This window comes from Bombina bombina, chromosome 3 (assembly GCF_027579735.1).
Source record: "Bombina bombina isolate aBomBom1 chromosome 3, aBomBom1.pri, whole genome shotgun sequence".
Taxonomy (NCBI): Eukaryota; Metazoa; Chordata; class Amphibia; order Anura; family Bombinatoridae; genus Bombina; species Bombina bombina.
The window spans coordinates 778,678,536-778,695,317 of NC_069501.1; positions in this window are offsets into that span (position 1 = coordinate 778,678,536).

Consider the following 16,782-nt stretch of genomic DNA (forward strand, 5'->3'; position numbering starts at 1 on the left):
GTTCTGAGATCATCCTCACTCCATGAGGTGAGGAGTAGAGGACTACCTTGCAAAATTCATAGACACTCTCCTGCATTGCAAATGTTCTGCTAGTTGCATTAAATGTGAGGAGGGGGAGATCTTAAGTCTCTAGATCATAATACATATACACACAGCTCTAGTCTGTACTATAACTCTAACTCTCAACTCCTATGTCCTCTGGTCTTGGTTTGGGTCCCTGCTCATACGCTGTGCCTTCCATATCTCTAAAAATGGCGCAGTCAAACAAACGGAAACCAAAGCCTCCTGTTGGCCCCAAAAGGACTGTAGCGGATCATTTCAACCCTTTGCTACTTTCTGCAAACGAAGACTCACAGGATAGCTCAAATACTTCTACACCAGAATCAGACATGGTGCCTCCCACTCTTCAGGCTCTTCAAGAGGCTGCCCCACCAACTGTAACACCTACATTTATCCTATCATCCCTGCAATCTCTACTCGAAGCACACCACTCATCTTTTCAAACCCAAATCACTGCCTCATTAGCTGAGATGCGGCGGGACCTAACCTCTACTGCAGAAAGAGTGGACACAATTGAGAGGAAGCAGGAGGACATGGTAGTTGAACAATCTAATGTTTTGGCTTATGCACAGAGTCTGGCGGAGCAACTTAGTATGTTGGAAGATAAGGTGGTGGATGCCGAAGATCGATCCCGCCGCAACAATCTGCGCCTTAGGGGAATACCTGAGAGTGTGACCTCGAATATCTTAGCCACTCACCTGTCCGAATTCTTCAACCTCCTGGCACCACCAGTGAATCCAACTGAGGGACTTATCGACAGGGCACATAGAGCCCTTCGCCTTAGAAACCTAGCATCTGATAAACCAAGGGATGTCATTGTACGACTTCATTTCTATACGTATAAAGTGCGGCTTGTTAGAGCTTCCCTGTCCAAACCTACTATGCCAGATCAATTCCAAGACATCACAATCTTCGCAGATCTTTCTTACCATACCCTCCAACAGCGGAAGTCTTATGGAGAATTCACTAAGTTTCTTAGGGCACATAATATAAAGTACAGATGGGGTCATCCGACTAGACTCTTTGTCCTAAAAGATAACCAACAACATATAGTCACGACACTTGAGCAAAGTCAGAATCTTCTGCAGAGATGGAGCTCTACACCTTCACAGGGCACCCCACCCCAAAGCTCTCTGAATCCACTGGTCCCACAATGGGGCCCACTCCCTCAAAGATTACCTAAAGACTACACCCAGCCACACCCAAGAAGAGGACGATGGCTGAGTATGAGGGATAGGGTAGGTGGAATGCCTACACTTGCTTCTCTCTCCCCATCTCTGCACTCAAATTGCATGTGACTTGTTTATTGATAGTGTTCTTCTCTGCTTTTAATTTGGTAAATGTAAATACCCTAACTCAAAGTGTATATGTATGTCTCCCCTCCCCCACCCTCTTTCCTTTTCTCTCTCCTTTTTTTTTTCTCTCCCCTTCCTCTCACCTCATTCTCCTCCCTATTGTAAGGGTCTCACACCTAGAGCTTACACATGGCCTTAACCTTACGTCCATTCCCCTCTCCCCCCCATCTTGGTAATACTCTATACTCTCTAAATGAAGTGCACATCGAGGATTATGTACTACTCTTATTGCAACTTCTATTGCCATATCTATGTATTGCAAGTACTATTGTTGAGTTATTCTCCATACCCTACCCATCCCCCAACCCTTTCTCCTTTCTCCCTTTTTTTTTTTTCTTCTTCTTCCCTTCTCTCCCCCTTCCTTCCTTATCCCCTCTTTAACTAGTATACCCCACCACATTCCAACTAAGACCCAAGAACACACCTAAGTTTCTAAGAATGTATCTGTAAATATGTCAATGCTAATGTGCTATATATTTTACTTAACTGGTAGGGTAGTCACATACTGGTGATCCCCTCCCGGGTCTTCCATTGGTTGTGATATTTGTGGATGTGATTCCCTCAAACGTCCTGCTACCTTGCCTATGTTATTTGTTTTATAACTGAATTGTTTCCTAGGCAACACATGCCTCAATATATATGCCATCTTGTACTGCACACTGCCTGGCCATTGCTAGACCATTAAACCTGTCTATCTTATGATGAGCTTGTGCGCTATCTATAGTTTTCAGCGTTGTCGAGGTATGGTGTAGCGCAATTGGCATATTGGTTCTTTCCGTTTTAGTTATTAATATTATGTTGACGTTTACAAACCATGGGTGTGGGCCTAACATACTCAGGCTTCAACTAAAGCTTGGGAATGCTTATACTGGCAATCTCTTCTCAGGTATAATATTGATTGTAACACCTATGTCTGTGATACTCTCTTGCGCACAGTTATCTTGTACATGTTATCTGTTCTATCATTGAATGTTACTCTAGTCGAAACATAATATCACATATATGCCATTTTGTGTTGCACACTGTCTTAACCGTTGCTATCCCACTAAGCCTATCTATCTTATGGTGAGCTTGAGTGCTTTCTTTAATTTGCAACGTCACTGAGACATGGTGTTGCACAACTGACATAGTTGATCTTTTTTGCTTTGGTTGTTATTGTTATGTTGATGTTTACAAACTGCTAGTGTGGGTCTAACATTTATAACCCATGCATAGCCTCAGCTTTATGTCCTCATCTTTTCTTCCTCCAACTTAACAACTTCTCTCTAGGCTTGGTGTTTTTTTGTTTTGTTTTTTTTTTCTCTCTCTCTCTCTCTCTCTCTCTCTCTCTCTCTCTCTCTCTCCTCTCTCCATCCCTTCCCAACTCACTCTCTCCCCTAGATCCGGAGACACTATCTCCCCCTTCCCCCCCTCACCTCACACTACTTAGATTCTTTTTATCTCTTCACTTTTCTCCCTCTCCCTTCCTTTACTGTATATCCCCCTCTCTCATATATCCAGCTAATAACTAAAGCTGCTAGCTCACGCTGGCTACACCCCCCACTTAAAGTACTCTGGAAGTGTGTTCCAAAGGCTACACACGCGGTTTACCTTGTTTATATACCGCATCCTTTGTGCTCATATTTTTTTTCTTGTGTGTCTTGTTTAGTTTTCTTTTTGCTTAGATATTGCTCACACCATCGATTTTTTCTTTTAACTTTTTGAGACTGTACTGAGCTCTAACCGCCCCCTTTTTTTTTTCCCCTTCTCTTTCCCTCCCTCCACCGATCCTTCTCCCTACTTGCCTTCCCTTAAATACCCTCTTCTCCATAGCAATCCCCGATTTCCATTTGACAACCCCTCTGACTCCTGCTCATAATAGGAGGAATTACCAGTGAACTATGCCGCTCTGCTGTGTCTCCCATAATGTGAGAGGGCTCAACTCCCCGACTAAGCGCAGTATCTGCCTTAGGTCTCTAGCAAAATCTGGAGCCCACCTAGTTTTCCTCCAGGAAACTCATTGGGTGAAGGGCGCAAAAATTCCCATTCAATCTAAACTATACCCAATAGTTGAGACTGCCAGCTTCTCTCAGAAATCAAGAGGAACGGCTATTCTCATACATAAAGACGTCTCCTACGAGAGCATTTTTGTTGACTCTGACCCCCAGGGCAGATATTTAATCCTTGTCTGTAAGTTGGATGGTGTTATGTATACATTGGCCTCTTACTACGGACCCAATAAACAACATATCCGCTCACTATGTAAATTTCTCCAGAAACTGGAGGCTCTGCGGCAGGGTCTGTTGCTCCTTGCTGGAGACTTCAATGTTGTGTGGGACCCCAACTTGGATAGGCGGTCGGATACGACCCGCAAATCAATTAAACCAGTAGCTGAACTGTGGCACAAATTTAGAAATTTGATCTATCAGTTTAATCTATTTGACATATGGCGCGCCCTTAATTCTTCGGCTCGCGATTACACCTACTTTTCGTCGGTGCATCGTTCTTACTCATGATTAGACTTCTCCTTCTGCGACCCGGGCCTCTTGGACAGTGTGACTCGAGCCTGGATCCCTCAATGCTCATGGTCAGACCACGACCCTGTGTATATTAATCTGCGCTCCTCTACGGAACTCCATCGATCCTCAACGTGGCGCTTACCCCCCATTTATTCACAGCTCCTGGAATAGAAGCCTCTATTACCAGGGATCTTGCGGAATATCTATCTTTAAATGATACCAATGAAGTAGATGACTTCACTTTGTGGGCCGCGCTGAAGGCGTACATTCGGGGGTCGTTCATAAAAATAGCAGCAGCCGAGAAAAAGCGTAAAGGGGAAACCTTGGCTCAGCTTACTATGAGTCTTCGTAAGATCTCTGAGAAGCATAAGATAAACCCCACAGTACAGCTGTCTAAACAGTTAACGGATCTCAAGACACGGATAGTTACACTTGAGACCGAGAGGTCAGCCACGAGGCTCTTACGGCTTAAAGAAATTTATTACCACAAAGGTAATAAAGCCGATAGACTACTTGCCAATAGGCTGCGCCAAAAAACAGCAGCAGCACGTATTCCCTTGTTGAAGGTGGACGGGCAATGTATTACAAAACCCACAGCCTTCGCAGATTATTATGCTTCCCTATATAACTTGAATCAGGGAGACTCGACTCTCCCCCCAACGCCTGAAATTATTGACACATTCCTAGCCTCATTAAATCTTCCTTCGGTACCTCAGGACCGCATTGACTCCTTACAGAGTCCCATTTTACAAGCGGAAATTAAGAGGGCTATTAAATCCCTCAAAGCCTTCAAATCGCCGGGGCCGGATGGTTTGTCTGACTTATTCTATAAAAAATTTCAAACCCACTTGATTCCTATTTTAGGGCGTCTTTTTTCATTGGCAAGTACGCGGGGAACCTTCCCGGCTGAATTCTTACAGGCCACCATTATCACTATCCCGAAACAAGGGAAGGACTCAACATTATGCGGAAGCTATAGGCCAATTTCATTACTGAACCTCGATGTCAAGCTCTATGCCAAGATTCTGGCCGCGCGCCTTAACTCCTTACTACCTATACTGGTTAACCCTGATCAAGTGGGCTTTGTCTTGCAACATCAGGGTCCGGATAATACTCGAAGGCTTCTGAATATCTACTTTGAGGCCCATAGATCACGCCTACCCTGTGTCACCCTGTCGTTGGACGCGGAGGAAGCCTTCGACAGGGTGAACTGGGACTATATGTTTACCGTGTTACGAAGATTCAGTCTTCCGGAGCCTTTTATCACGGCGATCGCGGCGTTGTATTCTACTCCGTCGGCAGTGGTCAAGGGCCTAGGATTCTGCTCCAATCCTTTCTTGATAACGAATGGCACGAGACAGGGGTACCCATTATCCCCACTCATATTTGCCCTTATGATGGAGCCCCTGGCCGAAGCTATCCGGTCCTGTCCCCAGATTAAAGGGGTCAGTATACACCACACAGTGCAGAAGACGGCTCTGTTTACCGATGATCTAACAGTCCTTATATCTGACCCTCTTGCTTCTCTCCCCCATCTCTTCTCCCTGTTGGACAAATTTACCCTAGTTAGCTATTATAAGCTAAATGTCCTTAAAACAGAGGCTTATGCAATCAACATCCCGGAAGAGACTTTCAATGCGCTGAAGAGCACATACAAGTTCTCATGGTCCACATCACATATTAAACATCTTGGGGTCTACCTATCCCATAATATACCGGAGATGATTTACTTAAATTTTACCCCTCTGTTATCAAGCATTGAAAAATCCATTGGTACATGGAATGTCCCATCGTTGTCCTGGCTGGGCCGGATAGCAGCTTTCAAAATGAGCCTCCTCCCGAAACTTACCTATTTTTTTCGATCTTTATCTATCCCAATCCCTAGACCTACAATCTACAAATTCCAACAATTGTGCAATAAATTCATATGGCGTAATAAGATCCCGAGATTAGCTACTAACATCCTACAACAGCCTTTACTGGCAGGCGGAGCGGCTGCTCCCAATATTCTAAAATATCATGAGGCAGCCAGATTGTCTCACGTGACTCAATGGAGCGCGACCTTGGAGAGCCAATGGGCCGAGATTGAACAGGCATCCCTTCCAACAGGGTATACCCTGAGAGATCTGTTGTGGATCCCCAGACATTCTAGGCCCCCTACCCTTTTGGCCAACTCTACTGTAAAATCAAATTTGAAATTCTGGGATAAGATCCGCAACCTCCCCTCGATAGCACCTCACCCTTCGCCATCACACTCACTGAGAGGGTTGTTACTAGCACTACCAGACTCTCATCCTAATTTATGGCTTGCTTTGGGCCTAACCAAAATAGCAGATCTTTACGTGGGAGATAAACTGCTCACATTTCAAGGTTTTCTTCGGAAGTATAGCCCCCCTCCCCTCTTGCATTTTGAGTTTTGGAGACTATGCAGCCTCATCATCTCTTGGGGCTTTGATAAAGGCCCTCCGAGAACCAAAACTAACTGGGAGGTAAGATGGGACTCCTCGTCCCCCCCTGCTAGACTCCTATCTATCTCATATCTTGTACTCATGAATCCCCCAGTCTTCTACAAATCCCCCCCAGTGCGACGATGGGAATCTTCCTTAGAGGTCATGCATGAACCTCAACAATGGCGAGTTGCGATCCAACTCACCAAAAAAGCTATACATTGTACAACTTTGTATGAGTTGTTTCTCAAGGTCGTTCTCCAATGGCATATGACTCCAGTCCGCCTTTTTAAAATCTTGTCCGTTCACTCACTGAAGTGCTGGAGGGGGTGCGAAGACTTGGGATCCCCCCGACACATTTGGTGGTCTTGTCCACATATCCAGCCGCTATGGCAAGCGGCAATCCAGTATTGTTCTTCAGAAGGTATTAAGTTACCCATGTCACCAAGTATCTGTCTCTTTCACATCTTGCCCAGGCAGTTAACCCTGCCTCAAAAAATGTTCTGCATTTACCTATTCTTAGCCGTTAAACTAGCCGTGGCCCGTATGTGGCTAAAGCGTGTTTCACCCTCTTGGGAGCAAGTGACTGATATCTTACACTTTGTCAAGAAAATGGAATCCTATGTTTCCCACATTCATGGATCAGAAGACCTCCAGATCAAAATTTGGACATACGGCCCGGAATGATTCTCACTGCCAAAAATATGGGAGACTCATGGCTTTCTGCTACTGGTATCTCCTAAAACTGCATGACCAAACTTACTCATTTAGGTCCCTACTCCCTTCCCTTGAATGAACCCCTTCCCCCCCTTACCCTCTTCCCTACAACCCTCCTCCCACAAGCCCCACTCCCTTCTCTCTTTTTTTTTTTCTCCTTCCCCCCTGTCTAACAGTTTGACACAGTCTCAGTATGGTTGATTAATATGTCTGACTCCCAATAATAGATGGTCAATATATAATGTTGGTGTGAACAGTTATGATATATGCTATGATATAATCTTTATATTACACGGGAAATGCTGACCTCTTTGGACTACTAAAACAGTGTCTGCCTCCTTGTGGATATTGGCCTCTAATACGCCCACCTGGAGAGGTGGCGAGAAAGTTCTGGAGATCAACAGGCAATGGACTCTGACACCCAGCATTTCCTGCTATGCTTTTTCTTGTATGTATCTGTTCCATACATTATAATGTTCTACAAGTGCCATACTATGTATTTTTGTTATTCACATATATGCTCTTGATGTTCTTATGTTCATTCATTCATATAAACAATAAAAATTATTTTAAAAAAAAAATGTATTTAATAAGAAATAATTTATTTAGTTAGATTAAAATTATATTTAATTTAGGGGGTGTTAGGGTTAGGGTTAGGGTTAGACTTAGCTTTAGGGGTTAATACATTTATTAGAGTAGTGGTGAGGTCCGGTCGGCAGATTAGGGGTTAATACTTGAAGTTAGGTGTCGGCGATGTTAGGGAGGGCAGATTAGGGGTTAATACTATTTATTATAGGGTTTGCGAGGTGGGAGTGAGGCGGTTTAGGGGTTAATACATTTATTAGAGTAGCGGTGAGGTCTGGTCGGCAGATTAGGGGTTAATAAGTGTAGGTAAGGTAGCGGCGACATTGGGGGGGCAGATTAGGGGTTAATAAATATAATATAGGGGTCGGCGGTGTTAGGGGCAGCAGATTAGGGGTACATAGGTATAATGTAGGTTGCGGCGGTGTCCGGAGCGGCAGATTAGGGGTTAATAAGTGTAAGGTTAGGGGTGTTTAGACTCGGGGTTCATGTTAGGGTGTTAGGTGCAGACTTAGGAAGTGTTTCCCCATAGAAAACGATTTGGCTGCGTTAGGAGATAAACGCTGCTTTTTTGCAGGTGTTAGATTTTTTTGCAGCTCAAACTGCCCCATTGTTTTCTATGGGGGAATCGTGCACAAGCACGTTTTTTCAGCTGGCCGCTACCGTAAGCAAAGCTGGTATTTAGAGTTGAAGTGGCGGTAAATATGCCTCTACGCCCCCTTTGTGGAGCCTAACGCAGCCCTTCAGAGAACTCTAAATACCAGCGTTATTTAAAAGGTGCGGGGGGGGGGGGAAACACGCGTAGCTAACGCACCCCTTTGGCCGCAAAACTCTAAATCTAGCCATTGGTTTTTCCAAGGTCCTGCACTTGCATAGGGATAAATAGATAATCTTTAACTTTCTCAATTTTTGCGTGGAATTTAGGGGACTTAGGCTCCCCCTTGTGGAGAGATATGTTTAATACATTGCCGTCTAGGGAAATATTGACTATCTTTCCAGGTGAAATTTAAAAGTATTACCATCAGAGCCACTTAGGGGAGTCTGATCATCTATTTGTAGGATAGTTATCTCAGGTGCAGAGCTATTCCTGAAATGAATCTCCACAGCATCTGGTTTCTCTTCCATCATGTGACAGTTATGTCTGGTGTGAGGTATGCTGGACCACTCATAATTAATAGGTCTTTTCACTTGTGACCAAATTACATTATTTATGCAATCAATTATAGTACTTAGTCGCTTAAGAAGGTCAATGCCAATTATTAAACGATCAGTTGGCAGATCCACTATAATGACAGGGTGCCTTATTACCCTGTTCGCCAGCTTTAGCTTAAACCATGCAGTCCCCCCCGACTTTGAGAGAGTCACCCCAACACCTATTAGTGAACCATCAAATTAATTAAGTCTAGACTTGTGGGGTGTCAGCTCATTTAGTTGTGCGTAGTACCTGTGGGATTAAATAGTCGCCTGAGATCCAGTATCAATTAATCACAAGATAGGGTTGGTAACTGAATCCTGGAGCTCAGCTAATACATAATATCTCCCTGCAGTTTCTACCATTTCACACATACAATTACCATGATGTGTAATCATGGTAATTGTATGTGTGAAATGGTAGAAACTGCAGGGAGATATTATGTATTAGCTGAGATCCAGTATCAATTAATGACAAGATAGGGTTGGTAACTGAATCCTGGAGCTCAGCTAATACATAATATCTCTCTGCAGTTTCTACCATTTCACACATACAATTACCATGATAACACATCTGTGGGCTTTGTCACGAGTTACCTGAATCCTCCACGTTACCTGATGCAGAAGAATTTTAACTCTTACCAGTCACTTCCTCTATACTAGGGCTGACAGGGTTCCTGTGTACTGCATCTGTGGGAATAAGATTTGGGGACAACTGCAAAAGAAGAGATTTGTTAGAGCTTCCAGACTGAGGCTGCCTGTCATCACAGCTAGGCCTTCCGTTTCTGGGCTGTAGGGAGAGAACATGATTAGTACTATTATTGACATTGATTATTTCATCTGGTATATCTCTCCCCTCTTTCTCAGGTAATACCTGGGTATTTATGACTGTGCCTGTGGCCCACTGCTGGCCACTGGCTGTACCCCTAAAAAAGGACTATTAGGGTGCTGAGCCATCAAAGATTGATTCATATTAGTAAATAGTGTACATAATTAATTTATTGCAAGCTATTTTTACCCATGGACTGATTTTTATATATCCCAGGGTAATGATTCCTAGATCCTTGGAATCCCTCAGAATCATAGCTATTATTTCTATTTTGATGTGGTTGTCTTTGGGGTTCAACTTCTCTAGTATTAATATCCAGGGGAGCACTATTTACTTGGGGTGTCTGTTTACCCTGAGAGTATTTTCGCCACTTTTGGTATTTATTTCTATGGGGAAACCGATTACCTTGTGGGTATTCATGAACACCTATTTATCTGGGTATGCCCCCCATCTTGAGTATATTCCCTCTGCATCTCAGCCCTTGCTGGGGGAGGGGCAGACTCAAAACTTTGTGGGGAAGGCCTGTTTTCTCAGCCCACTTCCGCATAAGTTTTCTTTTTGGACTCTAAATTTAGGGGGCTAGGTGACACCCTAATTTCTGCCACAATGTTAGGGCTTGGCCTTGGTTCTCTTTTAACCCCCTGTTCACTGGACTGCTGAATAGAGTACAACTTGGTACTCTCTGTGATCAGCCAATTCAATGAACAGTTATCATCAAAGTCTCTAGCTAGATTTATTTTGATGTGTGAGGACAACGCTTTATAATATAAATTCTGAGCTTTCAAATATCAGGTAGTCTACGGCCATACTGTAAACGCTTTGTAGTGCAGAAAGGAATTCGATTGGGCTTTGACTCGTGCCACACTTCAAATTGTATACAGCCATTTTAGCAGCTGCGCTTGTGCGATATTGCCCAAACTTCTTTTAGCACTGTTGCTTTGTTTCACTCCAAAAATGAATATTCATATCCTTTAGTGAAGCAAATAATTTGTGATGCTTACCTTCAAATACCCATGGCAGAAATTTAATTTTTGACAGCTCACTATTAACATTCATTATGGATAAAGCATTTCCATAGGCCTCTAAGTGGTCAATTATAGAAGTGGTCCCCTTTTTGGAAAATGTAGGTACTGCACAACTTAAGAATGTAATTATTTTAGGGGTGTCATATACCTTATAAGATGTATCTTGGGCCTTCCAATGAACCTTATTTTGGGGGCTGGAGTGCCCCCTATCTGTCCTACTTTTACTATGGGGAGACCCCTTATGCATAATAGTATTATGTGGGCAATCTGGGTAGCTGACCTCTGACACACTATTATAGCTGCCCTCCCTCTTTGAGGTGGAGGAATTTCCTGAATTTAAAACATGAGGTGGCTGCTTATTTGGGAAGTGTATTTCTGAGCCAATCGGGACCTTTGTATAAATTCTTCCCTAATGTTCTGCAGTTCATTTAACATAAATTATTTTAGGGTTTTTAAAATACCTGCACTATTTTCATTATTTTCATTTTTAATGGAGGGGTTTTATTATTGCTATACTGCCTTTTTAGTTCACTTAACTCTTTCTGTTGCTGGTTTTCAGCTTGACGATATTCCTCTCTTAATAAGAAAAATTTTTCCTGGCTCTCTGCAAGTTGTTTATTCAAGACTTCTATTTGGGCTACTAAATTTAGGTTATACTTTTGTAAGTTGGCCATGTTTTGGGCAAACTCATCAAATTTATCCTGGACTTATTCTGCCTCTTTCTCTTCTAGTCTTAAGGAATAATGTTCACCCCTTAGTTGCTCCAAATGTGAGTTCTGTACTTCAATTTTATTGGACATTTCATCGTTCACATAGAGGAGCAGACCCCAAGTTTTGAAAATTATTTCATCAGGCTTTTTAGGTTTCTGAGGTTGGTCCAATTTTAACAACCCTTGAAATATTTCACTTTCGCCACACCATATATTATTTGCAATATTTTTGGCCTTAGTCTTAAGCATCTTAATATAAGCGTCTAATTCTCCCTTAATACTTAATCTATTTTTAATGTGAGTAATGGCTTCTGTTTTAAGTATTTATGCCTGACTAATGGGCGATTTTGGGGAACATATTTACATATTTCAATATTAGGTAGAGATTCAATTGATTCACTTCTAGTAACATACATTGTTATTGTAGCTTAGTGTTTAATTAATGTAAATGCTAATACAATTTTGACCAACACAATTTTTTTTTCTAGAATAATTTTTACTATATATTATATTCATGTGATGAAGGATAATGATTTCTAGCGGTGCCTACAACGTGTTACGTATTGTAATTATGAATATTAATAATTAATAGCCGTATAAAACTATTGTCAGAGATATCTACAATTAATATAGCAGAACTTTGTCAATACACTTCAGTAAGATATTAAATCTCTGTAGTGTACTCCAAAATATCACTACTGAGATACCTATATATTTGACAACAATATTATTATTAAATATAAATATTTAATCCTTTGTTCTGATCAGTTATCTTTATAGACACATTGAATTATTTTTATGTAAAAATCTAGATTATGAATCAATTATACACATTTATTCTGTTACAATTTTCTATAGAAAACAGATCATAAGCTAGATCTTTAAAAGTTAACTTAAAATATCTGTCAGGTTAGGAAATGTCCAGAAGAAGACCCAAATGCTAGGGCGAACTTAAACAACACCCTGGCACTCTGAGTTTAATCCAGGACGTGACCCCACGACAACCTCTAAAAAAGAATGTACTCATGATATGGAGCAGAGTTAGCCTGAGTCCAAAGTAATTCAAGATATCAGCCAAATAGACTTATGAGTAAGGAACTGGTTTCAGGAAATGTCTTCCACAGAATCAGGAGAGCTGGGATAGTCCACTTATACTCAGAGGAAGGGTAAAACAAGAAACAGTTAATAATGCAGGAGTAGGTAACTTGTTATCAGGCAGTTTGAGGGTTAATACTGTGTAGTCAGTCCTTGCACAGTTTAGCAACAGGTTATAAGGCAGTTTGAAGGTTAATACTGAATAGTCAGTACTTGCAGAGTTAGACAACAGGATATCAGGTAGTTTGAAGGTTAACACAGATTAATCAGTACTTGCAGAGATTGGCAAAGATTATCATGCAGTTTGAGAGTTTACACTGAATAAACAGTACTTGCAGAGTCTGGCAACAGGATATCAAACAGTTTGAAGATTTACACTGAATAAACAGTACTTGCAGAGTTTGGCAACAGGTTAACATGTAGTTTGAGAGTTTCACAGAATAAACAGTACTTGCAGTGTTTGGCAACAGGATATCAAGCAGTTTGAAGGTTTACACTGAATAAACAGTACTTGCAGAGTTTGGCAACAGGTTAACATGCAGTTTGAGAGATTCACAGAATAAACAGTACTTGCTGTGTTTGGCAACAGGTTATCAGGAAGTTTGAGGGTTAACCCAGCATAGTCAGTCTTTGCAGAGTTTGGCAACAGAAAATCAGCAGTTATAGAGTTTCCACAGCGAAGTCCTCACAGGAGCCACAAAGAGTAACAAACAAACAGGCACTGAAGAAACAGGAAGCCCGGAATAAAAAGCCTGGTAGTGACATCATCAGGAAGGGGCGGCACAGACTACCTGCCAATCAAGCACACAGAGAGGACCGCCGGAGCTTCCTATCGGCCGAGCATGACAATATCACATTATAATATCACAAATGAGAATATACCAGAAGGATTTATAATTAGTCAACACTTAGTCCAATGCCGAAATATGGACTGCTAACTTAACGGTGCTTAGTTAACAATATAACAAGATACTTCACACAAATCTTACTAAAACTCAATAAATCTAAGAGAACTTTCAGAAAAGTATAATTAAACTGTTTAGCCCACAAATGGTTCTATAAAACTTCAATTAAAATACCAGGAATTGTATATTATTAATGTAACAGACAATTTATATGCCAATTAATCTGGCCTAAAACAACCTTTTATTTAGCCACAATAAAACAAATTCTAAAATATATTTCAATAGCTGCAACTAACGTATGACATTAAAATACAAAAAATATTTCTAAATATTAATATTTAACACCAGTATACTTAAATATAAGAATAAATTACCTTGTAACTCACAGCTGTAGTTTAACTATGCTATGTAAAGAGTTTCTTTGCTAAAATCAATTAAAATATAAAATAGCCATTAATACATTATAATAAACCAATTTGTAAGTTTCAGCTTTTTCAGATAAATAATTTTTACCATCATACAAAGAGAATGTGCAATTCTGGAAGTAAAATGCCAGGCCCACTTTTGTTTTATAGATTGTAATCCAAGACAGCATGTCAATTCTGCAGTCAGTTTAAGCAGCATCAGCCAGACTCTTTTTTACTTCCTGTGCATGAGACTTTATTAAGTGATAAAGCCCACCTCTACTCTAATCATTGGTTAAAATTTGGATACGCATAATTGGAGCTAAACATCTCATTGGCCCTCCTGGCTGCAATACAATTTCTGAACCATTGGTGGCAGCAAACATTGTTAAACAGTTTCATTACCAAATATAACTACAGAAAATATATATTTCTATCAAATGTCTATTTTTATACATTCATAATTTCCTAGTTGTAATAAACTATATGTTCCATACAGTGCCCATTTAATCTGACTGAGCACATAATTATTAGTCCAAACATGAGGAATCCACCTATAATATTTTAGAAGATACATTTAAAAGTCACATTTTTATGAAAGGACTTAAAAGGATTTTGAAACTTTCAGCATTCCTAGTATCATCTTATATCATACATGCAATTTGAAATGAACTCTGCAGTTAATTAGATAGATATTTTGGTGTCTGATCTTATTCCATTTACTATAAATATTGTATACTTGTGGATATCACTTTAATATTCAGTGCATGGACTTATGTTTATGACCAATATTCATAGGACATCTTGTTGGTTTATTTTACATGCCTGAAAAACAAAGAAGATGTTATTATTTTGAGAATGTGCCAAACATTTCAAATTCATCAATGCAGCTATTTATTTTTTATTCACTATATCCAACACAGTATGTAACATGTGATGTATCTCTTCGACCATTATATATATTATTCAGGCAGTCTGCGGTACACATTAATTTATCTAAGAACTATATAGATAATTTGTCTAAACTTTAAATCTTCAAGACTCTTATTCTTCAAAAAATACATAGGTTAAGATATTTTAAAATCTTAACTCTTAGGCTTTCAGTTTCCCATATTACCCTTCTTAGGCATAGACAATCTTCTAGGTTCATATACATTATTTATATAATCTGAGTTTTATAACTATATGAATTTAAACACAATTAATTTCATATGACACATAGCCTTCCATATGTTGATCTCTTTGCTAGCAATTTTCCCAGACGAGAATGTGTATTGGACCTTCAAAGAAGACCTAGTGAATCATCATGTTGATTATCACATGTATCTGTTAACTTACCATGTCCTGGGATTCTGCTAGCTTATCTGAAACAGTACAGAATTGTGTCTCTGTCACCCCAGGGGGCATCCTGAACTAAGTAAATATCAGGGCAATTGTTTTAATTGAGTTATTTAGAAATACATCAAAGCGTAATCTGCATTTGAGTGGGGAGAGGGGTCTAAGGTGAAAGGTTTGATTTACAAATTCTGCTATAGCCCAATCAATTCATATAACGTAGATATTAGCTCGATACATATGTAGTTTATCCAGTGCCACTCAGCAATACCTCAACCAGTTAAACTGGAGAGACTAAAGAAAGGAATCTTCAATTTATTGGATTGACAACTAAGTAACACAGAAATGGGTAATCTGGGCAGGGGACTAAATTTTAGTCCCTCTAATTCCCACAATATTTTCAATTTATTTGTCAATATCATTAAATATGTAAGAAAGTTGTCCATACAGTGCTACTTCACAGCCAGAAATTTGAAAGGATCCAACATGCAGGCCATTATAACTGATAGTATGGCAGAAAGAGATACTACCGATTTTGTGTGCTTTAATCCAGAGGGATTGTGGGAACATATGTGTAATGATGTGACACACACTGATGTACATCCTATCTCTAATTTTAACCCCAGTATACCTACTAATTTGAGTTTGGAAGTTTTTAGAAAACTTGTCTTAAATGACTTGGAAGGAATAAAACATTTTAATTTGGATATGGGGAATTCCAATAAATTTGTGAGAAAAGGTTACTTTCAGGGGTACTCAATAAGAAAGAAAGATAGTTTTTAATGCTAGAAAAACCTAATGTGGCATATTACTATCATCTGCTGAAAATACATAAGAGTTTGGCCAATCCCCCTGGGAGACCCATAATCTCAGACAATGGTTGTATAACATACAACATACTGTATCTTGCTATATTGATATTTTTCTCAAGAAAATTTTGATACATCTTGAATCCTACATCCCAAGAAGATAGTGGCAACCAAAAAGATCCCACAAAATCAAGTAGCACTTCAGGTTTCCTGAATCTAAAGACAGGTATTTTTTAAATGTGGTAAAAGTAGATGTCTCACATGCAGTTTTATTGGTCATAAGGAAACTACATTTAGGGCAAATACTACGGATGAGATCTTCCATATTAGGACTAGGATGACATGTGAAAGTACTTACGTGGTATATTTGGTTACATGTGTGTGTGGAAAACAATACTGTGGCTGCACCAGCAGGATTCTAAAAACATGCTGGGGCGAACACTTAAGAAATATTAAGAAACAGTACAATAAACAGAGTGTGTCTTTCCACAGTACACATGTACATAAGGGCTGGGAAGAGTGGTGATCTGAAGAGGTTAATTTGGTACACAGCAGTAATTTATTACCAATTCCGATCATGTGTGTAGAACCACTCACAAGCATGGACACTTCTAATTATTGTTTAGTTGCCTAATGCTTTATATGTGTTGTGATTTATATCTGTTTGTATTCACTGTCTGAGGAAACAGTGCCAGAATCACTGAGAAACACATTGCAGATTGTTTTTATACTTTTAACTTTGTGTACAATAAATTACCCCTTATGCACAGGGGTGTATGCTTTTAAGAGTTTGTGAGTTTTCATTGAAGACTGCAAATCT